The sequence below is a fragment of the Odocoileus virginianus genome, chromosome 5 (assembly GCF_023699985.2).
Source record: "Odocoileus virginianus isolate 20LAN1187 ecotype Illinois chromosome 5, Ovbor_1.2, whole genome shotgun sequence".
Lineage (NCBI taxonomy): Eukaryota > Metazoa > Chordata > Mammalia > Artiodactyla > Cervidae > Odocoileus > Odocoileus virginianus.
In genome coordinates this window covers 29,277,942-29,299,219 of record NC_069678.1, presented here as the reverse complement: position 1 = coordinate 29,299,219, position 21,278 = coordinate 29,277,942, and positions in this window count along the sequence as shown.

Sequence of the window (21,278 nt, the reverse complement as noted above, 5' to 3'; positions counted from 1 at the left end):
TAAAACTCCTAGAGGAGAACATAGGCAAAACCCTCTCCGACATAAATCACAGCAGGATCCTCTATGACCCACATCCCAGAATTTTAGAAACAAAAGCAAAAATAAACAAATGGGACCTAATGAAGCTTAAAAGCTTTTGTACAACAAAGGAAACTATAAGCAAGGTGAAAAGACAGCCCTCAGATTGGGAGAAAATAATAGCAAATGAAGCAACAGACAAAGGATTAATTTCAAAAATATACAAGCAACTCCTCCAGCTCAACTCCAGAAAAATAAATGACCCAATCAAAAAATGGGCCAAAGAACTAAACAGACATTTCTCCAAGGAAGACATACGGATGGCTAAAAAACACATGAAAAGATGCTCAACATCACTCATTATCAGAGAAATGCAAATCAAAACCACAATGAGGTACCATTACACGCCAGTCAGGATGGCTGCTATCCAAAAGTCTACAAGCAATAAATGCTGGAGAGGGTGTGGAGAAAAGGGGACCCTCTTACACTGTTGGTGGGAATGCAAACTAGTACAGCCGCTATGGAAAACAGTGTGGAGATTTCTTAAAAAACTGGAAATAGAACTGCCATATGACCCAGCAATACCACTTCTAGGCATATACACCAAGGAAACCAGATCTGAAAGAGACACATGCACCCCAATGTTCATCGCAGCACTGTTTATCATAGCCAGGACATGGAAGCAACCTAGATGCCCATCAGCAGATGAATGGATGAGGAAGCTGTGGTACATATACACCATGGAATATTACTCAGCCATTAAAAAGAATTCATTTGAATCAGTTCTAATGAGATGGGTGAAACTGGAGCCCATTATACAGAGCGAAGTAAGCCAGAAATATAAAGACCATTACAGTATACTAACACATATATATGGAATTTAGAAAGATGGTAACAATAACCCTATATGCAAAAAAAGAAAAAGAGACTCAGATGTATAGAACAGACTTGTGGACTCTATGGGAGAACCCGGGGGTGGGATGTTTCAAGAGAACAGCATCGAAACATGTATATCTAGGGTGAAACAGATCACCAGCCCCCGTTGGATGCATGAGACAAGTGCTCAGGCCTGGTGCACTGGGAGGACCCAGAGGGATGAGGTGGAGAGGGAGGTGGGAGGGGGGACCGGGATGGGGAATACATGTAAATCCATGGCTAATTCAATGTATGACAAAGACCACTGCAGTGCTGTGAAGTAGTTAACCTCCAACTAATAAAAATAAATGGGAAAAAAAAAAATAAATAAATAAAATTAAAAAAAAAAAAATGGACCTTTTCCAGTCCTGTGGCCACTGCTGAGTTTTCCAAATTTTCTGGCATATTGAGTGCAGCACTTTCACAGCATCATCTTTCAGGATTTGAAATAGCTCAACTGGAATTTCATCCCACCACTAGCTTTGTTTGTAGTGATGCTTTCTAATGCCCACTTGACTTCACATTCCAGGATGTCTGGCTCTAGGTGAGTGATCGCACCATTGTGCTGAGCTGTATAAGTAAGGGTAATTAGCTAGGAGAAAGATATGTTTGAGGTAAAATACAACACTTGAGGAGAACAGTTTTTTGAAAATCTTTTTCACTTTTATATTATTATTTCTAAACTTGAGCTAATGAATGAAGAAGAAAAAGTGTGATAATTCAAATAAACAAATTTTGGGACATTCAGATAAACTAGAATTATACTATTCAGGGTCTGGTATGCTTTAGTTAAAACACTTGGATTGTGTTCTTAAAAGCCATTTAGGCAGGTAACACTTAACTTTTACACAGAGGTAAAACAACCCAATTTATATATTTTTCCTTGGGTTTTGTGAAAAATTGATGTTGTGAGGAGGCACAAGTTTGGAAACAAAGGAATCTTTTAGTAGATTTTTGTAATGGTTCAGAAAAACAAGATGGTGACTTAAACTAAGCTGATAAAATGGAAAGAGGGAAAATAGTCAGATTCTGGATTTATTCAAAAGTAGAATCTATAGCATTGCTTGTTGGATTGACTGCAGTATAAGAGAATGAAGAGCTAAGGATAATTCTGAAGATTTTTGTGCTATCTGTATGTGGCAATATAACTTATTGAGTTGAAAAACACTAGAGTAAGAACACAATGTGGGGTAGAAATTAAAAATCCAGTTTTGGATAGGTGTTCTTTGAGGTACCTATTTTACATTCAAGTAAAATATGTGAAGGATGAGAAAAACTAATCAACAGAAACCTGTTAATTAAATAGAGTTGGGAGACCAGAATGGGGAGCTCTGACACCTTGTGACTATAGCAGGGCTCAGCAAGAAGAAAGACTCCTCTTCTTTCCTAGCAAGAACTCAACCAATTAAAAATCATGGATTCTTTATTTTAGCCCTCCTTGTTCATTTTCCTTTCATAAACATTTTCTCCTTTTCCTGCCCTGAAGGAAATTGCACGTGGCTCACCGCATTTGCAGAATCAGAACTGCAGTTCTCTACTAACTCCAAATAAACCCATCTATATGGAGATGTATCTGGCAGTCTATCTGTATTAGGTCAACAAGAATATGTTTGGATTTATAAGACTAAAATTCAGTACTAAATGATTGTCACAGATATACTTTGAGGATTCATCAATGTCTACTGGCCCTCACAGTCATGAGATAGTATAATATCTAAGTATTCAGAGAAGTGAAGAAGTTGAGAACTTAATTGGTGACACATGGACACATAAGGTTCTGAAGAAGAGGAACTAGCAATAGAGACTTTTTCTTTCTTCTTTCTTTCTTTTCCCTTTATTGACTCTCATTTCCTTGATTTTAGAATATAAGAGGGCATCAGGATTCTGTCCCTAGACTTCTCCAAGTCACATCCTCACTCAATTTATGTAATCTCATGATCTCAAATATCATCTATAATATGAACTCTAGATTTATATATTTAAGAATCTAAGCAACTTTTGCCCTTGGATGACTGTGTGTGTGTGTGTGTGTGTGTGTGTGTGTGTGTGTACTAAGTTGCTTCAGTCATGTCTTACACTTTGTGACCCTATGGACTGTAGCCCGCAAGTCTTCTCTGTCCATGGAATTCTCCAGATGAGAATACTGGAGTGGGTTGCCATGCCCTCCTTTAGGGGATCTTCCTGACTCAGGGATTGAACCCACGTCTTTTACGTCTCCTGCATTGGTAGATGGATTTTTTACAAATAGTTTCCCCTGGGAAGCCCATTGATGGCTAACATACATGTTGAATATAAATGTTTCAGTAGTAACTTTAGACCCTCTCAGAAGTCTGCTCATTTCCCAGACTCTCACCTCAATCAGGGGCAATTCCATCCTTCCAGTTTCTCAGATCTAAAGAATGTATTATTCTCTCCTTTTTACATTTGATTCCAACTTTTAAACACAGGCTGATTCTACTATTAAAATAATTCAGAATCTGACTACTTAGCCTCAGTTGAATCACAGCTGATCTCATTATGTGCAGTAGTTATGTTCTGTAAGCAAGTAAGTAAAGTTGCTCAGTCGTGTCTGACTCTTTGCAACCCCGTGGAAGGTAACCTACCAGTTTCCCCGTCCATGGGGTTTTCCAGGCAAGAGTACTGGAGTGGGTTGCCATTTCCTTCTCAAAGTCACTGTGAAAACACTGAATCAAAGAATTCTAACCCATTGGTCCTAGGGTAAATACAGGAATAGGGCCCGTAGAACCTCTTGTGATAAATTGCCATCAATTAATCAATACATAGTTTTGTTTTATGTGTGTTTCTGCTTAAAGACACTTCATTAAGATGTATTATTGATTCATTAGGGCTGAACTAATCATCAATAGCATTATAACACATGCCTGAATAAATCTTATCTAACCCTCATATTTCCTCTTTAGAAACACCCCAGCCTTATTGGGCTTAGGAACCCTACATGGTGCTTCTACACCACACTTAAAGACCCTTTTAAACAGTGAAATCACACAAAAAAGGACAAAAATGTGAAAAGTATGGCACTGAATAAACCATGAAAGGACACTTGTATATAAATATTAAGCTGAAACAAGGAGGTAGATCACTGCCTTGCTTGACTTCAACAAGGAACACGTATGTCAGGCTTTTGCCACTCTGCCCATGCCTGTGAGTAACTTTGAAATCATTGTGGGCATTGATTTTGGAGTTATAAATAAATTTTAGCAAGTAGGCAAATTTGCAAATATGGAATCTGCAAATAATGAGAACTGACTTACTGTCATTGTCGGTCCTATTCTCTATTTTATTTCTCTCCATAACCATTATCATGACCAGACATGCAATATAGTTTCCTTTTTTTTTTATTTTTGTCTAACCATGAGGACAGAGAGTTTAAAATTTTTGTTCATGAATAATCCTGACCCCTTATAATAGGACTTGGAAATATTAGGCACTAAATAAATATTTACCAAACAAAGAGTTTCAGAGACATAATTATAGACAGACAGATGATTATAAAAGTGAGACAGTGAAATATATATTTTTTTAAATTTAGATTTTTTATTAGTTAGTATGTTCATATGGTTTAAGCTTTTTAAACCAAAAAGAGGTTATGCTGTGAAATCTCTCCATACTATAAATAAAATACTAAATTTATCACATTTTACATTTTTTAATGTAAAAATTGAAATCTACCAAAAGCATATCAAGACATTGTGACCAAAAAAAGAATTAATCTGAGAAAACCATAAGAATTTAAAAATCAAAGTTCCTTGTGAGAAATTATTCCATTAAAAATGAAAATTATCAATAAGATTAGAGGTAAGAATGTCTTTGCAGACTTGGGAAAAGGCTGGCAGAGAAAAATAAAATAATCACAAAAACTAAAAGCAACACTGCTCTGAAGGTGATTAGTAAGAGCAGATGTTTATAATTCAGCTTTTAAACATAGACATAATTAAAACTTAAACTATGTACTTGCAATGAAGGAGAGCCAGGTTTAGTCCCTGGGTTGGGAGGATGCCCTGGAGAAGGAAATGGCAAACCACTCCAGTATTCTTACCTGGAAAATCCCATGGAAGGAGGAGCCTGGTGGTCTACAGTTCCTGAGGTCACAAAGAATCAGACACGACTGAGTGAATAATACTTACAGCTAGATGAATTCTGTTAAAATTATAGAAAAATAAAGAAAAATACCAAAAACTTATCACTCTCATTATTTTACTACATTTTACTATTTCTGTGATCTGGAGGGTATGTCTATTATATTTACATGGAAATACCGTACAATGATTGTGATGCCACTTGTCTCTCCCAAGCTCCATTATATATATATACACTGGATATGTGTCAGTTCATTTAGTTCAGTCACTCAGTCAAGTCCGACTCTTTGTGACCCCATGGATTGCAGCACACCAGGCTTTCCTATCCATCACCAACTCCCAGAACTTTTTCAAACTCATGTCCATCGAGTTGGTGATGCCATCCAACCGTCTCATCCTCATGCCTCTCAACCTCGTCCCCCTTTTCCTACCAACTTCAATCTTCCCCAGCATCAGGGTCTTTTCAAATGAACCAGTTCTTTGAATCAGGTGGCCAAAATATTGGAGTTTCAGCCTCAGTATCAGTCCTTTCAATGAGTATTCAGGACTGATTGCCTTTAGGATAGACTGACTGGATCTCCTTGCAATCCAAGGGACTCTAAAGAGTCTTCTCCAACACCACAGTTCAAAAGCATCAATTCTTCAGCACTCAGCTTTCTTTATGGTCCAACTCTCACATCCATACATGACTACTGGAAAAACCATAGCTTTGACTAGATGGACCTTTGTTGGCAAAGTAATGTCTCTGCTTTTTAATAAGCTGTCTAGTTTGGCAATAGCTTTTCTTCCAAGGAGCAAGCATCTTTTAATTTCATGGTTGCAGTCACCATCTGCCGTGATTTTGGAGCCTAAAAAAATAAAGTCTGTCACTGCTTCCATTGTTTCCCCATCAATTTGTCATGAAGTGATGGGACCAGATGCCAGGACCTTTGTTTTTTGAATATTGAGTTTTAAGCCAACTTTTTCACTCTCCTCTTTCACTTTCATCAAGAGGCTCTTTAGTTCTTTTTCACTTTCTGCCACAGGGGAGGTGTCATCTGCATATCTGAGATTATTGACATTTCTCCCAGCAATCCTGATTCCAGCTTGTGCTTCATCCAGCCTAGCATTTTCCATGATGTATGTATGTATATATATATACACATATAGATATAGATATTAGTTATCTATACATGTTAGTGGATATATATGTTAGTTTTGTTAATAAAAAAATAAATATATATAAAAATAAAAGTTTATATATATATATATATACACACACACATACACACACATATATACAGCTTCAACTGAAGCTTAAGCTCCAATACTTTGGCCACCTGATGCAAAGAGCTGGCTCATTGGAAAGACCCTGATGCTGGGAGAGAGTGAAGGCAAAAAGAGAAGGAGTAGCAGATGATGAGATGGTTCAAAACTTCACTGACTCAACGGACATCAATTTGAGCAAACTCCAGGAGATAGTGGAGAAAAGAGGAGACTGGTGTGCTGCAGTCCATAAGGTCACAAATAGTCAAACACAACTTAGCAACTGAACAAGTTCAACAACAATACATATGTGTGTGTGTGTGTATATATATTCTGGAGCACCTTGACTACTATAGAGGGGGTAAGGGTGGATGTTGTAACAACTGTACAGTTCTTCCCCTCATCACTTCATGTTTTTTTTTTTCTCTCTATTTGATGCATTGATCCTGGGACCAGACATATAATTGCGAGTGCCAGAAGCAAGAATGATTCCAAAGGAAATAATTGTAAGTATTTCTTCATTTTTGATATCAGAATTACTAAGAACCTATCACCCATCTGGCAAAATTTGGGTTGACAGTGAATAGTGAATGCAGCCATATTGCCTAGTAGTAGAGATAGCCGCTAGGTCTGTACCTATATAACTATTCCCTATAAGAATGGGAATGAACTAAGTGGAAAACACTTGCTAGACTGGTATTGCTGTCATCAATCTAGAGCAGCACAACACCTGACTAAACCTATGGAGGATTTAGGGTTAAAATCATGAACAAAGAAAGTAAAATAACAGGTAAGAGTAAAGGAATGAGTAAGTGGGTTGTGTGAGAAAGGAAATCATTATTATATTGATACCTTAAGAGAAACTCAGAGAAAGAAAATGATATTGTCTCTTAACACAATTATGCTGTATGCTTGAAAGGGTTAAGACATATGTTTGCTGGGAACAACCCTGCTTTTAAAAAGAAAGGGACCAGGTCCAACTGAAGCCTGTAAACCAGAGTTGCACTGATCTGTGAGACATTGTTGTCATGCAGTATGATGAAATGGACCAGTGAGTGAAACTCTGGTAATGTGCTAGTATCTTTCATTTCTTATTTTTAAGTTAAATATGTTTAGTACAAAAGATATAATTCAGGAAGGAGTTCCTGGGAACTGCCCTCTATTGGTCTGTTTGATCAAGCAGTGTTCATCTGACTGATAACTGTGTAACCATAAACCTTGATGACCAAGTACTTAGAAAGATGCCTGGTTATAAAGGATTAAGTACAGTAATAGCATCCCTTACATGCCACAGTGTGCTGTGTACCAATATGTACTATCTTTGCTTTTATGGATGAAAAGCTCTTTAAAAGATTAGAAAGAAATAAAGACATGGATTCCCATGGATTTCTCATGGGAATAAAGCAGTAAGCACCATAGACACATTCAATGGACCTGAATTCCCCTGAGGAATATCTCTACCCTGAGGTGAAGTAAATTATGGGAGGTTTTATGGCATGTTCATACTAAATTACATCTAGGTGTGTTTGCAATCCATCTCAATCTGGTATGGAAGACCTGCTATTTAGGGATATAAAAAACATATTTTTGCAGCACCCAGGTCACAGGTTTACAATGGCCACGATGTGTGCAGTGAATTAAACATTATCCCACAAGACAGAAAATGGCTTTAGGGGAGATGACTGCTAGTTAGGCATAATGGGAGGTGCTGACTTTGCATTTAGTGAGGAACAATCTTCAAGGGAAAAGATTTACTAGCAGAATTACAGTGAATTAGCAGATTAGAGTGAATTCTCTTCTAAGAGGCAGGCAGGAGATGGGACTTGTCCTGGAAAGATGATGTAACTTTAGTAAAGTTAGGCAGACCACCTGAACAGATAATGACGGATAATGCTAAGATGCATCTTTGGAAAAGAGCACATACCCTGGTCCTATAGGACTACTTGATTATATTAAAACAGAAGCCGTGGCTCTCCATCCTAGCTACTGAGGATCAAGAAGTGCACCGTGGAAGTCTTATGGGATTACCATGGAAGTCTTATGGACTTGAAAATCTATAGAAATTCTCCGGGGACTTATGTAATTAACAGTGATGCACTCCGGTTGTCATCACCTGGAGAATACATAAGAATAAGACATGTTCTATAGCATAGTTATCAGAAAAAGGAACTATTTTGAAAACCACCCATATTCTCGTGTGAGAAGGAGATAAACCCTGCTATATAGCAGCACCCAATGAAAACCAATGGCACCCCACTCTAGTACTCTTGCCTGGAAAGTCCCATGGAGGGAGGAGCCTGGTGGGCTGCAGTCCATGGGGTCGCTAGGAGTCGGACACGACTGAGCGACTTCACTTTCACTTTCATGCATTGGAGAAGGAAATGGCAACCCACTCCGGTGTTCTCAGCACAAGCCCATGAATTAGAACAAAGTGACTGACTTTATCCTCAATCTACCTGGAACTCAGAAATAATCAAATCATGATCAATTGTAGTGACTCTTGTCCGTTAAATTTTATGGTATATGGACAAGGACCAATTCTGTGGGAAGACGTAGCAGATGTCTCTACAATCCTTATTGATTTGTTTTATAATGAAACTAATTGTGCATGACAATACGGAATTATGGTATAACACTGATGCTGTTGGTAAGGTTCAACTACCTTATATGTATAAATATAATGATAATACTGAGACTGTAATCAAATGCATTGGGATATCAAATTAAAGCCTCCTCAGAATATACTACCAGTGGACTGGCCTAGGAAAAACTGGATTTACCTAGCTGTCAGCTAAATTCTATGTTAAATGGTTCTGTGAAATTTGTCACAAGTACAAGTAACACTATATCAAGAGAGGAAATGAATAGTCAAATCAGTATGAAAATATGCCTGTGATAGTGCATTAGTTCTTCCTTTAAATCTACTTTGCACTGACTCCTCCTAATTTTTGGTGTATTAATGCAGATACTACTGCTATATCAGCTATATAAATACTAACCTAAATTACATGTTCACAAAAATATGATCGTTTTTTTGCAAGAGCTTAGGCCAAGGGTCAGGGATGTGGACTGAGCAGGAAAGAGTCAACCCAGCAGGCCAGGTTTCCCCAAATCCCACACATTCCCCCAAAAAAGTCTGCATTGAGGACTTACTCTTGTCTGATTCCTGGAAAAGAGCTTCTGAACCCTTGGAATATTCTGCCTGGTAGAGGGTTTTTGTATACCTGAGGTCTTGGGTCATGCCAACTTTGACCAGTTTGATCAGATAAATATGTCCTAATGATGTAATCCATGTGGCCAGCTTTCCTTGTGGGCAAGATTTTGCAAGTGTTGTCACACATCATTGCTAGGAGAATGAAGCCTGTCCTCATGCATCTCAACAAGACAAGGAAATCTTGAGCCTGCTTTCTCCTGAACTTCACACCATGTGCTCTTTTCCTTTGCTAATTTTGATCTGTATCCACTTGCTATAATAAACTATGAGAATGACAGCTGTTTTGAGTCCTGCAAGTCATTTAAGCAAATCTTCAAGCCTCAGAGTGATCTTGGGGACTCTGGACACAGCTCCATTTCCTGATTTTTTACCCTCTTCAAGTGAACCTTTAAAGTGATTTAACATCTTTCCAGACCTGATCCCACTCCCCAGATATCTCTAATTAAAAGGTAGCTCCTTTAGAACTTCTAAAATTAAACACATAGTTACTAAAACTACTTCTATAGAAGTCTGTATCTTTTGAGGTGATACCTATATCTGTATCTATAATCTATCTTTATATCTATCCTCCCCAAAAGGGAAAAAATGAATATAAATAGATAGATAGTGAAAGAGACATATTTAGATATTGATATATAGATATAAATTCATTCAGTTTTCTGATTCAAATTTCACTGTATTTTTTAGATAGTATTGGTTGATTTCTGTTTTCAGCTTTTAGTCCTTTTCTTATTTCATTGAAGACTACATTTTTTTGTGTATTTTGACTTCTGCATTTCATTTTCTTCATTCTTTTTGTTGTTTTCAGCAGATTTCAAAAGAGATACAAAATGCCTTCATTCTTAGATTTTTTGCTAGTTATCCTTGATTCCTTTGTAGTATCCAGAAGAGTGTAAAATGCATTGTACTAAATCACTTTCAAAGAATAGTACCAGACATCAATCAAGCACTAAGTAAATTGCAGCTTTACTATTATTTCCATTTATTTTACTCAGCTATATTTATACATGTTCTTATATAAAAGAATTATGAATTCTTTCAAGAAGACACTGAATAATTCAAACAAAAAAATGAGATGTGAATCATTATTTGCTTGATTTTGTACATAGAACACCTTTCAGAGATGTTACTAAAAAGTGCATCCTGAGACAGTATTCTGTAAATTATAAAATTAACCTGATTAGTGGTAAAAAATAATAGGATTTAGAATGAAGGGAAAATAAAGATACTACAAGACATGAACGACCTATTCAAAAAGTGCTGTTAAATTAATAGGTATTATTTTTAATAATAACCCAGAGAATTCTTAGAGAACTGATGAAAGTACTGAATTACCAGCTTCACTGTCAATCTGAAACAAATAAGTTCTGTTTTGAACAGAAATAATCTAACAAAAACAAAAAAAAACCCAAAATGTATACATTGTCTTAACCATGTTGTAGAAATCAGTAGTATTAACTGAGGTCTATAGGGGAACAAAATATATCTTTGGCATGCTTCTTTTTTCCAGCAGAAAACAACGAATGCCAAAAAGACTCAGAGAGAAACTTGCTTGGCCTTCTCCCTTATCACTTAAAGCAGGTAGATGGAAGACCTATTCTAGGAAGCAAGCTATCGCCATAGATAACTGTAGTATGAACTAAGTGTATAGATAGGGAAGAACACAGCAAAGTCTATTTGTTAAGATTCCACCATGCTTCCCAGGTGCTGCTAGTGGTAAAGAACCTGCCTGCCAATGAAGGAGACATGAGAGATGCAAGTTTGATCCCTGGGTCAGGAAGATCCCTTGGAGAAAAAATGGCAACCTATTGCAGAATTCTTGCCTGGAAAATTCCATGGACCGAGGAACCTGGCAGGCTACAGTCCATGGGGTCGCAAAGAGTTGAACATGACTAAGTGTGCATGCACACACACACACACACACACACACACACACATTTCTCCCCTAGTCCCTGAATGGCCCAGCAAACATTTATTTACCAAACATTAACTTTTCCATCTCCATGTCAGTTGCCTCTTTGAAATCCTAAATCCTCTCCCCCAACATCCTCTTTTATCTTTAGTTGCAGGTGGTGTTTAAGGTGAGGATTTTAGACATTTTGGAAGTTATTCAGTTTTCCTGGGTCTCTTCTAGGCATGCATGTTATTAAACTGATTTTCTTTTTAATCTGTCTCATGTCAATTTAATTCTTAGACAGGCAGAAGAAACTAGACATTAGAGGAAAATTCCTTACTCTTCTTACATTTCTTTTGGAAAACTTAAACTGAAAACTTGTTTTCTCTATAATTAAAATGAAAATTCTAATACCTAATTCTTAGGTATGTTGAAAATTTATTTAATGAAAGTTCAGTGCTTAAAAGGTGATTGTTTTCTTTCTAAAGATTTTGCTTTGTATTAGAGCACATTTGAATCAACGGGACAACTGATAACTTGGTTATATCCTCCTGCTCTGAACTGCTAATGTCTCTATTATTGTGTGTGCATGTTCAGTCACTCCGTCGTGTCCAACTCTTTGTGACCCCCCTGGACTGCAGCCCTCCAGTTTCTCTGCACCTGGAATTTTCTAGGCAAGAATACTGCAGTGGGTTGCTATTTCCCACTCCAGGGGATCTTCCTGACCCAGGGATTGAACCTGCATCTCTTGTGTCTCCTGCATTGGCAGGTGAATTCTTTATCACTACACCACCTGGGAAACCCATTTCTATTATAGTTCTCTGCACTTTATGAATAATAAAATATATTAAAAATCATAACTCATATTCTTAGAGATTAAATTTAGTAAGAAAATGTGTTTCTCTATTAAAATATATATATTTTTAAATGGTTTAAGAGAAATTATTATACATAATTACTTGACTTGAGAATAGCGTGTTTTCCCACTGCCCTAAGATGGATTCTCCAGAAAGCAGACTCTGTGACAGGTATTAGTGTGTAGAAAATGTATTAGGGATGCTCAGTGGATCAACACCTGTGTGAAATGAAGGGAAGGATAAATGTCTGGATTACCAAAAGGGTAGCAAATAGGATAAAACATATGGTGAATCATATGTTTTATAAAACATATGATAGAGCTTCCATGGTGACCTCTGTTAACCCTACAGGAGTTCTTAATTAGGATGACTCTTCTTCAGAGTTTTCCCAGTTGGGGTGAAGGGATCACGCCTTTATATCCACATGCTATTTAGTCATTGGATTTGGACTGTGGCAAGTCCTTTAGAGGACTGGTTGTTGAGGGATTCCCATGACAATTTGAACTTACTTGAGCTCTATGCTCCTATAACAGTCTTTTCCAATAAAGTTGAGAATTGAAAGAGGGAAGTATTTTTTCTCACCATTTTCTTGTGTCCAGGCTGAGGAATGGGAGATGATTTAACATTAAGTCAAGTCAGAATTTAATTCAGAATTTTGACTAGAAGCTCTACTTACTGATGGAGGGCTATATTTCTATATTCAAGTGAGTACTCAGAGGTGGATTGAAGAGTAATTTTTCCTAGTAGGAGTCATCCAGAGATGGGAAGGGTACAGAGGTTGGAGGTTGTACTCTGAACAAAGTTTAAAGGAATGATGGGAGAAGAACATAGAATACATTGCTACGATGAGTTTTACTGTTTTTTATATTTTGGATTTGTTATTATAAGAAAACAAAATTGTAAGCAATCCAAATAAATAATGAATGAATAAACTGTTGCACATTTATACAATTGTAATAATATATAATAATGAAAATGAATGAAACATATAGATATAAACATCATCTGTATTGAGAAGAAAAAGCTAATAGCAGAAGAATATATTAATACATTACAATTCATAAAATATTCAAGACTGTGGAAAATTATATAATGTGTCATTTGGGACTGCGTAACACATATGAGGTAAACCTATAGAGAAAACAAGTGAAATTTCAGGTTAATGATGCTGAAAACAGCCTCTGTGCACCGGTGCCACCAAATCAAATCTCAGAGACAGAGTTTTGGGTGAAGGCTTCCCTGGTGGCTCAGAGGTTAAAGCGTCTGCCCGCAATGCGGGAGACCTGAGTTCTATCCCTGGGTCGGGAAGATCCCCTGAAGGAACTGGCAACCTACTCCAGTATTCTTGCCTGGAGAATCTCATGGACCGAGGAGCCTGGTGGGCTACAGTCCACGCGGTCGCAAAGAGTCGGACGTGACTGAGCCCCTTCACTCAGAAAAGAATAGCTTCATTGCTCTGCCAACGGAGAGGGACATAGAAGGCTCCTGAAGAACTATGTGTTCCGACCAGGAGGATTTGATGAGTAGTTTTATAGGGCTTCCCTGGGGGCTCAGATGGTAAGGCGTCTGCCTACAATGCAGGAGGCGCCTGGCAGGCTACATTCCACGGGGTCGCAGAGTCAGACACGACTGAGCGACTTCACTTTCTTTCCCTTTCACTTTCTTCATAGCAACAGATCGGGGAGTGGGGTTGTTGGTAAGATTAGGTGTTTGCAGGGCTTACACTGCTTTAATATGGCCTCAGGTGGTCTCCTGCTAATCTTCTCTGATTCTTGAGGTTAACAAACTGTAATGATCTCTCTGGAATAAGGATCGTTTCATCTTCCACTTACTGGGGGTTTTAGTGCTATAAAGAATTTTGCTGGTGGTCCAGTGGTCAAGACCCTTCGCTTTCAGTGCAGGGAGCATAGGATGGGGAACTAAGATCCCATATGCCAGGGGATGTAGACAAAAAAAAATTGGGCTTCCCTTGTGACTCAGCTGGTAAAGAATCTGTCTGCAATGGGGGAGGCCTGGGTTTGATCCCTGGGTCAGAAAGATACCCTGGAGAAGGGAAAGGCTGCCCACATCAGGATTCTTGGGCTTCCCTTGTGGCTCGGCTAATAAAGAATCCGCCTGCAATGAGGGAGACCTGGGTTCAATCCCTGGGTTGTGAAGACCCCCTGGAGAAAAAACTGGCAACCCACTCCAGCCTTCTTGCCTGGAAAATCCCATGGACAGAGGACCTTGTGGGCTACAGTTCATAGAGTTGCAGAGTCAGATGTGACTTGAACAGGCAGGCAGGCAGGGGTTTGAACTTATAGTTCTGTTAGGAAGTTGAAAATCATTCAGATTAGTGGTTTTACAAGTTGTTTGCTTGCAAATCCCTTAAAAAATTTTCTATTCATTCATATAGTTCTAAAAGAGCTCAAAAGGTATTGTTATGTGGAGCCTTTGAGGCAGAACCAAGACCCTGCCTCGAGGCTACACTATTGTTTCTTGGCTGCTCCTCCCTCCACCCTGCATCTCATCCCTTCTCTGAACCTGCCTTTTGGAACTCAGGGAAGATCACAGAAGTTTAACAGAAAGGCTCCCGAGCCCAGGAGACCCCACTGGGCACTGCTCCCTTTCAATAGTAGCTGCACAAGCGATACAAAAGAAAAACAGGGTTTTTAAGAGTTTGGGTAATTTCAAACTCTTAAAACGGATGGCGTTTAATGTACAGTAATGCATACATTAGTGTTAATAATTTTTTAACTTTATAAAAATACCTATTTTATAATATGTAAATAATTATTTCATTAAAATAAGAAAAAAAATAGCAAGAAGCAGTATGGAGAATTTGGCTGTGCAATCAATGGCATGGTTTCAGTAAGGTCTAACAAATTTGTTTTTAAAAATAGGATAGACAAAGAAGAATCCTACTAGTTCTTGACTGCAGCTGTGATTCATTTGTGAAATACTATATTTCTTACTTAAACACATTTAATATTTTCAACTTAGAGCATATTACAAAGGAAAGATTTTCTTCTATTTATTTGGAAAACTGGTTCAATTAAAGAGAATCTCATTTTTGAAAACATATCATTTCACAATTGAGAAAATATTAAATATTAAAACAGCCTTCAATCAATCTAGGTTATAGATTATATTGCCATTTTGCCTCTCATCATATCCTTTGTGCTGTGCTGTGCTTAGTCACTTAGTTGTGTGTACAGCTCTTGGAGACCCCATGGACTGTAGCCCACCAGGCTCCTCTATCCATGGGAATTCTCCAGGCAAGAATACTGGGGTGGGTTCCCCTGCTCTCTTCCAGTGGATCTTCCCAACCCAGGGATTGAACCCAGGTCTCCCATTGCAGGCGGATTCTTTACTAGCTGAGCTACTGGGAAAGTTCTATATCTTATAGTGTTGCTATTTTCTTACTTGGTTACTCTGTATAACTCTTCCCAGGAGGATGTGGAAAAGAAGGCAAGGAAGGTAAAACCTAGAATTTATTTTTTTTTAATTCAGATATTAAGTTAATAATGGATCTAGCATTAGAGCCTAATTCCAAACCAGAAAATGATTTAGGCTATTTTCTTATCTGGAAAAAGAAACTTTATTTCTGGTCAACTGCCAGGCTTATATTTGTAACTACATAAACACTTATGATGATGTCTTTGCTACTACAGTTTTGAAAATAATTCCCACAGATGTTGATTCATGCTTTTACAGATATTTAAACCAAACTATGTCTTCCTTATTTGCATATGCAGTCAACAAGCTGCACTGTGGTGTAATTCCTGCCAGAGCTTTCCCTCCTGTAATTGGAACAGTCAGGATGGGGTTTTATTTCAACTGACTGTGTAACCCAAGAGCTTAACTAATTACACTACAGTTTAAAATAAATCTTTAGTGCACTATCTTAAAGAATTAGTATAGTATGAAGAAAAATCACTTTGAGAAAGATGGCTTCATTGCATTCTGTAAGTCTCTGAAATCTGATCGGCACTAAAGTGGCCGACAAACCATTAGAGAGCAAGCAGGAATGACATTCAAAGCAAGCATTTCCACAGCCTCATCAAAAATGTGCTGAAATGACAACAGTGAATATGTATTCGAACTTTAATTTAGTCTCCTAAGTGACCTTGATCATTTGATTGGGCTGTATCTAAGATAGTGTTTTCAAATGCATTTATGAATGCCTAAAGCAAGAGATGGAAAAAAAATATCCTTCAAACAGCTACCCTGAAGATTTCTCAGATTAGGAAAGAAAATGCAAAAGACTAGTTTGGCTCATTAATAATTCAACATCTCTCTGATTTTAAAAATCCCCTCCAGTTAAAATCTTAACTTTTTTTTTCCCCCAGAAAATTCTTTTTAGTGAGAGCTCTAAGGCATTAGTAAAATATTTTTATTTGTGTTAAAGTTGAGCCTTTCCATCATGCCCCTCCTGATTTGTCTGGAAAATCCAGATTGCCTGGCACCTGCATATCATACGTCCTTCTGTTTAGGGTGTTTTTCTCATTTGCTTCCATGTTGCTGCTTTTCTGATACACATTAAGTGGCTCTGATAAAAACCAATATGTATATAACTTGTAGAGAAACTGTGTAGTTTCAAAATTAATTTGTTCTATATTAAAACTGTCATGTAAAATATTCAAAATAAAATTTATTTCCCTAAATTGTAAGATAATTGGATAGCATCACTGACTCAATGGGCAATGAGTTTGAGCAAACTCTGGAAGATATTGAAGGACAGGGAAGCCTGGTGTGCTGCAGTTCATGGGGTCACAAAGAGTCAGACACAACTTAGCAACTGAACAACAATAAATTTAAGAATAGCCCCTGTATTAAAACTATCTCACAACACCACAGATTTTGTTATGCTAAAAATCATGAGTACATCTCTTTCATTTACACTCTGACTCTCTGAACATTTTATCCCTGTTTTAATACACATATAATTATTTTCATTGATATAGTATATTCAAATTTTTGAATAGCCAGGTGTTTGTGTAGATTGCCACACTTCCTTACAAACAATTGGGGAAAAGTTCTTTTATTCAGCAATTATTTTTTGAGCATTTACTATGTGCTTGCAATGGTGCTATGCATTAAATATTTTTTAATAAACAGAAAACAGTCTGCCTATCTACTGGTATTTCATAGACAAATAAGCAAAAATGGTAAGAGTAAGTGTTATTAAATGGACAAATACAGGGTACTATGTGCCCACAGATGGAAATTTAACTCAGTCTTGAGGAGTGAGCACAGACTTCTCAGAAATGTCTATACGGATTCTGTAAAAATAATTGGAATCAGAATCAGAAGTATTATGTAGATTTAGGCTTGTGAGCAGGATGAGTTTATTATGAGCATAGACTTCAGAAAAGAAAGACCATTTATGTTTACGAATGCTGAAGTGATACATTATTTTGCATATGAGGAACTTTCTAGCATTCCATACTATATCATTTATTTTTTTTTCTAAATATACAAGCCTAAAATGACATATAGTGCATTGCCAGATCCAGTAATTAAATAAGAATATTGTTTATAGTAAGAGAGGAGAAGTTAAGGAGGTGACTTTTACCCTAAAGCTCACACAAGCAGCTGTAAAATATTTTAAATCACACAAGAAATTCATCTAAAACCTGTTGGTAGGTCTCTTCACTTTTGTCTTATGCTGTGATAACTTGCTTGATTGTACCTTCCCTCCCAGATCACAAGCCTTCTGAGTGTACAATCTGTATCTACTCATGTTTTGCTGGTTTGCCCTTCCAGTCCAGAGTAGTATATAGAGGATAGGGATACATTTGAATAAGCAAGTGATTGCCTATGGGCAAGTGTTTTTGACATATATATCTAAATTAGATATTTTATATTTTAAAGAAAGAAAGGCTATTATGAAATAAAAATATTTTCTGGTTAAGCTTCCATTATTGCTTTAATTTCCAAGTTTTGGTAATACGTATTTAATACTGGAGACACAAGATACACAGGTTCTATTCCTTAGTCTGTAAGATCCTCTGGAGTAGGAAGTGGCAACCCACTTCAATATTCTTGCCTGGAAAATTCTGTGGACAGAGGAGACTAATGGGCTACAGTCCATGGAGTCTCAAAGAATTGGACACGACTGAGTAAACAACAAAAAAAGCTATTCTTTCCATTTTTTTTTTCATTTTTCTATCACTTAATACCAAACTCTATCTAATTCCAAAGGAGAAAACATACATCAACAGTATGTCAGTCATAACCTTTTCTAATTCACAGTTTCCCTCCACACTGGATATTATAATCTCTTTTACAGCTACTCATTTCAGTTCAGTCCTCAGACAAGTCCAGGCTCCCAGTAATGGCAGATTCCAATTTGTTTTCCTGAGCCAACTGGCCCTCTATCTGTGTTTATTTTAAGGCATAGAGCTTATATTTGAGAGAAGTAATCTAAATCTTTTGAAATGCTCTCTTTTTCTGTCAGCACTCAGGTATACACACAAATGAAAAAGCACAAATAATCACATATATCACAAAGTAATACATAAACTGACAATTCTGTAAAAATTGGTATTTAAACAACCTTCAAATGTGTATCATGATGATTCCATAATATATCTAGACCAGTGTACACTATTGAACTATCTGAAGAGGTGATTTTTTTTTTCTTGTAAACACTTGACTATGCAAAATGAAAGCTACATTTTATTTAGATGGAAGATATTTGGCCCTCTTAAAGAAACTTTAAGATGTTTTGAAGTATTTTAATGTTAGAATTTTCAAATCTAAAAGCTTTCAGAAAAAAAAAAAAAAAGAAATTCTGACTCTAGAAACAATTATAGAAAATACTATATGCACACAGCTGTAGCTAGGGAATTTTCTGCCTATTACATGTACAGTACAAATATATAGCAGAAAAATATGCAACAGTTCTTGAAATCACAAATGTAGATTAATTACATTAGGGAAAATTACACTTCCAAAATTAAGTATTGTCACAGTTGTTTTTTTCTTTTCCTTCCTTTAGAACTTGCTTGTTTCTGTTCTAAATATTATGTTCTTTCTTTCAGATCAATTTCCAAAAGTTTTCCTTTCAATCTTATACAAGATTAACTCAGTGCATATCCACTATATCCAACATATTAGTTGCTCAGTTGTGTCTGACTCTTTGCCACTCTAAGGACTGTAGCATGCCAGGCTCCCCTGTCCATAGCATTCTCCAGGCAAGAATACTGGAGTTGGTTGTCATTTCCTTCTCCAGAGGATCTTCCCAACCCAGAGACTGAACCTAGGTCTCCTACATTGCAAGTGGATTCTTTACCACTGAGCCACCAGGGAAGAACTAGTGCATAGTGGAGGTATTATCTAAATAAAATTTGGGTATGACACCCTGCCCTCCAAAAGCTTCTAGATATGTAACAGAAGTGGATGTTTTTCAAGTAGAATATTTTAAGTGCTTTTATTTCATATTACATATGTTTTAAACATAAACATGTTTCATAATATTTCATATTATCTTGATAAAACAAAAAACTACAATTTTAAATTGCCTGGAGTTTTCTACATTTTACAATCCATATGAAAGTAAATATTTTCTTGTAATAGTTTATTCATTCCTTCAGCAAATATCTTCTAGCACCTACTATGTGCCAGACACACATTTGGGCACTTTAGATACACCAATGAGCAAAATAGAAAACATTACCACCCACATGCAGCTAAACATCTAGGAACTACACAAATAAATACAAATGAATAAGTAAATTATGTAGTGTGTTAGAAAATCCCATGGTGGTGGGGGGGGAACTAAAGCAGAGAAAGAACATAGATTAGGGAAGGAAGTTGAGTTTCAAATACTGTATTCAAAGAAGGCACAACTGAGAAGGCTACTTTTGAAAATATCTTTGAAGGAAGTGATAGAATGAGTCTCAAAGAAACAACAGAAGTAGAAGAAGAAGAGTTGTGAAGAAACAGAATAAAGGACAGTGTGGCTAAAATAGAGGGGACTTGGTAGGTTTCCTGGAAAATAGAATACAGTAAGACAAGGGCAAGAGAAAGGAGGCCAGATAGGAGGCTATCAAAATTATCCAAGTGAGAAATTATGTTGGTTTAAGTCAGAGAGGAAACAGGAACAGTGGGAGAAATAATATTCAGCATGTATTTTGAAAATATAGCCAGTATATTTATTGATATTAAAAACAGAGTATGAAAGAATGAGAAGCATCAAAGATCAGCCTAAGATTTTGTCCCAAGTAACTGGGAAGATGGAACTACCTAAATTAAATTAGGGAGTGTTAGAAAAGGAACAGATCCGAGGGAAAAGATAAGATCTTCAATTAATATGTTTCCCATGAAATATTCACATGTATATTTAGGTATGCAGATGAGTGGATCAATTGGAAAATAAAGAGGAAGACCTAGTCTTCAAGTTAAAATGTGAGCATTTTCAGCATGGATGAGATGGGAGATGTCTCCAAGGAAGTAGGATGGATGGGGAAGAGATGTCCAGGGACTGAACTTAGCAGCCCATCCAAGTTGGGAGACAGGGAAACTTATTTTCAATAGTAGAGGTTTTGTTGTGAAGGAATGAGGTGGAGAATATTGGAAAATGTAAGCTAAAGGTTTTTTTGTTGTTTGTTTGTTTGTACTTTTTATAAAACTATTGAGTGAGAGTAATATTGTCTTATGTTCTGATAGAAATGATCCAGTGAAGAGGGGAAAATGATCCAGGAGAATAAAATGAAAATCACTAGCTAGATTGACTTTGAATAAACAGGAATGGATCTGGTGCACAAGGGGAGAGCCTGGCCTTTAATAAATACAAGGACATTTCATCTCTGCTAACAGAGGTGAATGTAGGAGAATACACTTGTAGGTGGGTTGATACAGTGAATGCACTAACAGAGGTTTTCTTCTGATTGCTTCTACTTTTTTTAGGTAAAATTCATATAACATAAAAGTAACCATTTTAGAAAGAACAATCCAGTGACATTTAGTGCATTCACAGTTTTGCACAATTATTACCCCAAACATTTTCATTACTCCAAAAGGAAATTCAAACTTCATTAAAGTTGCTTCCC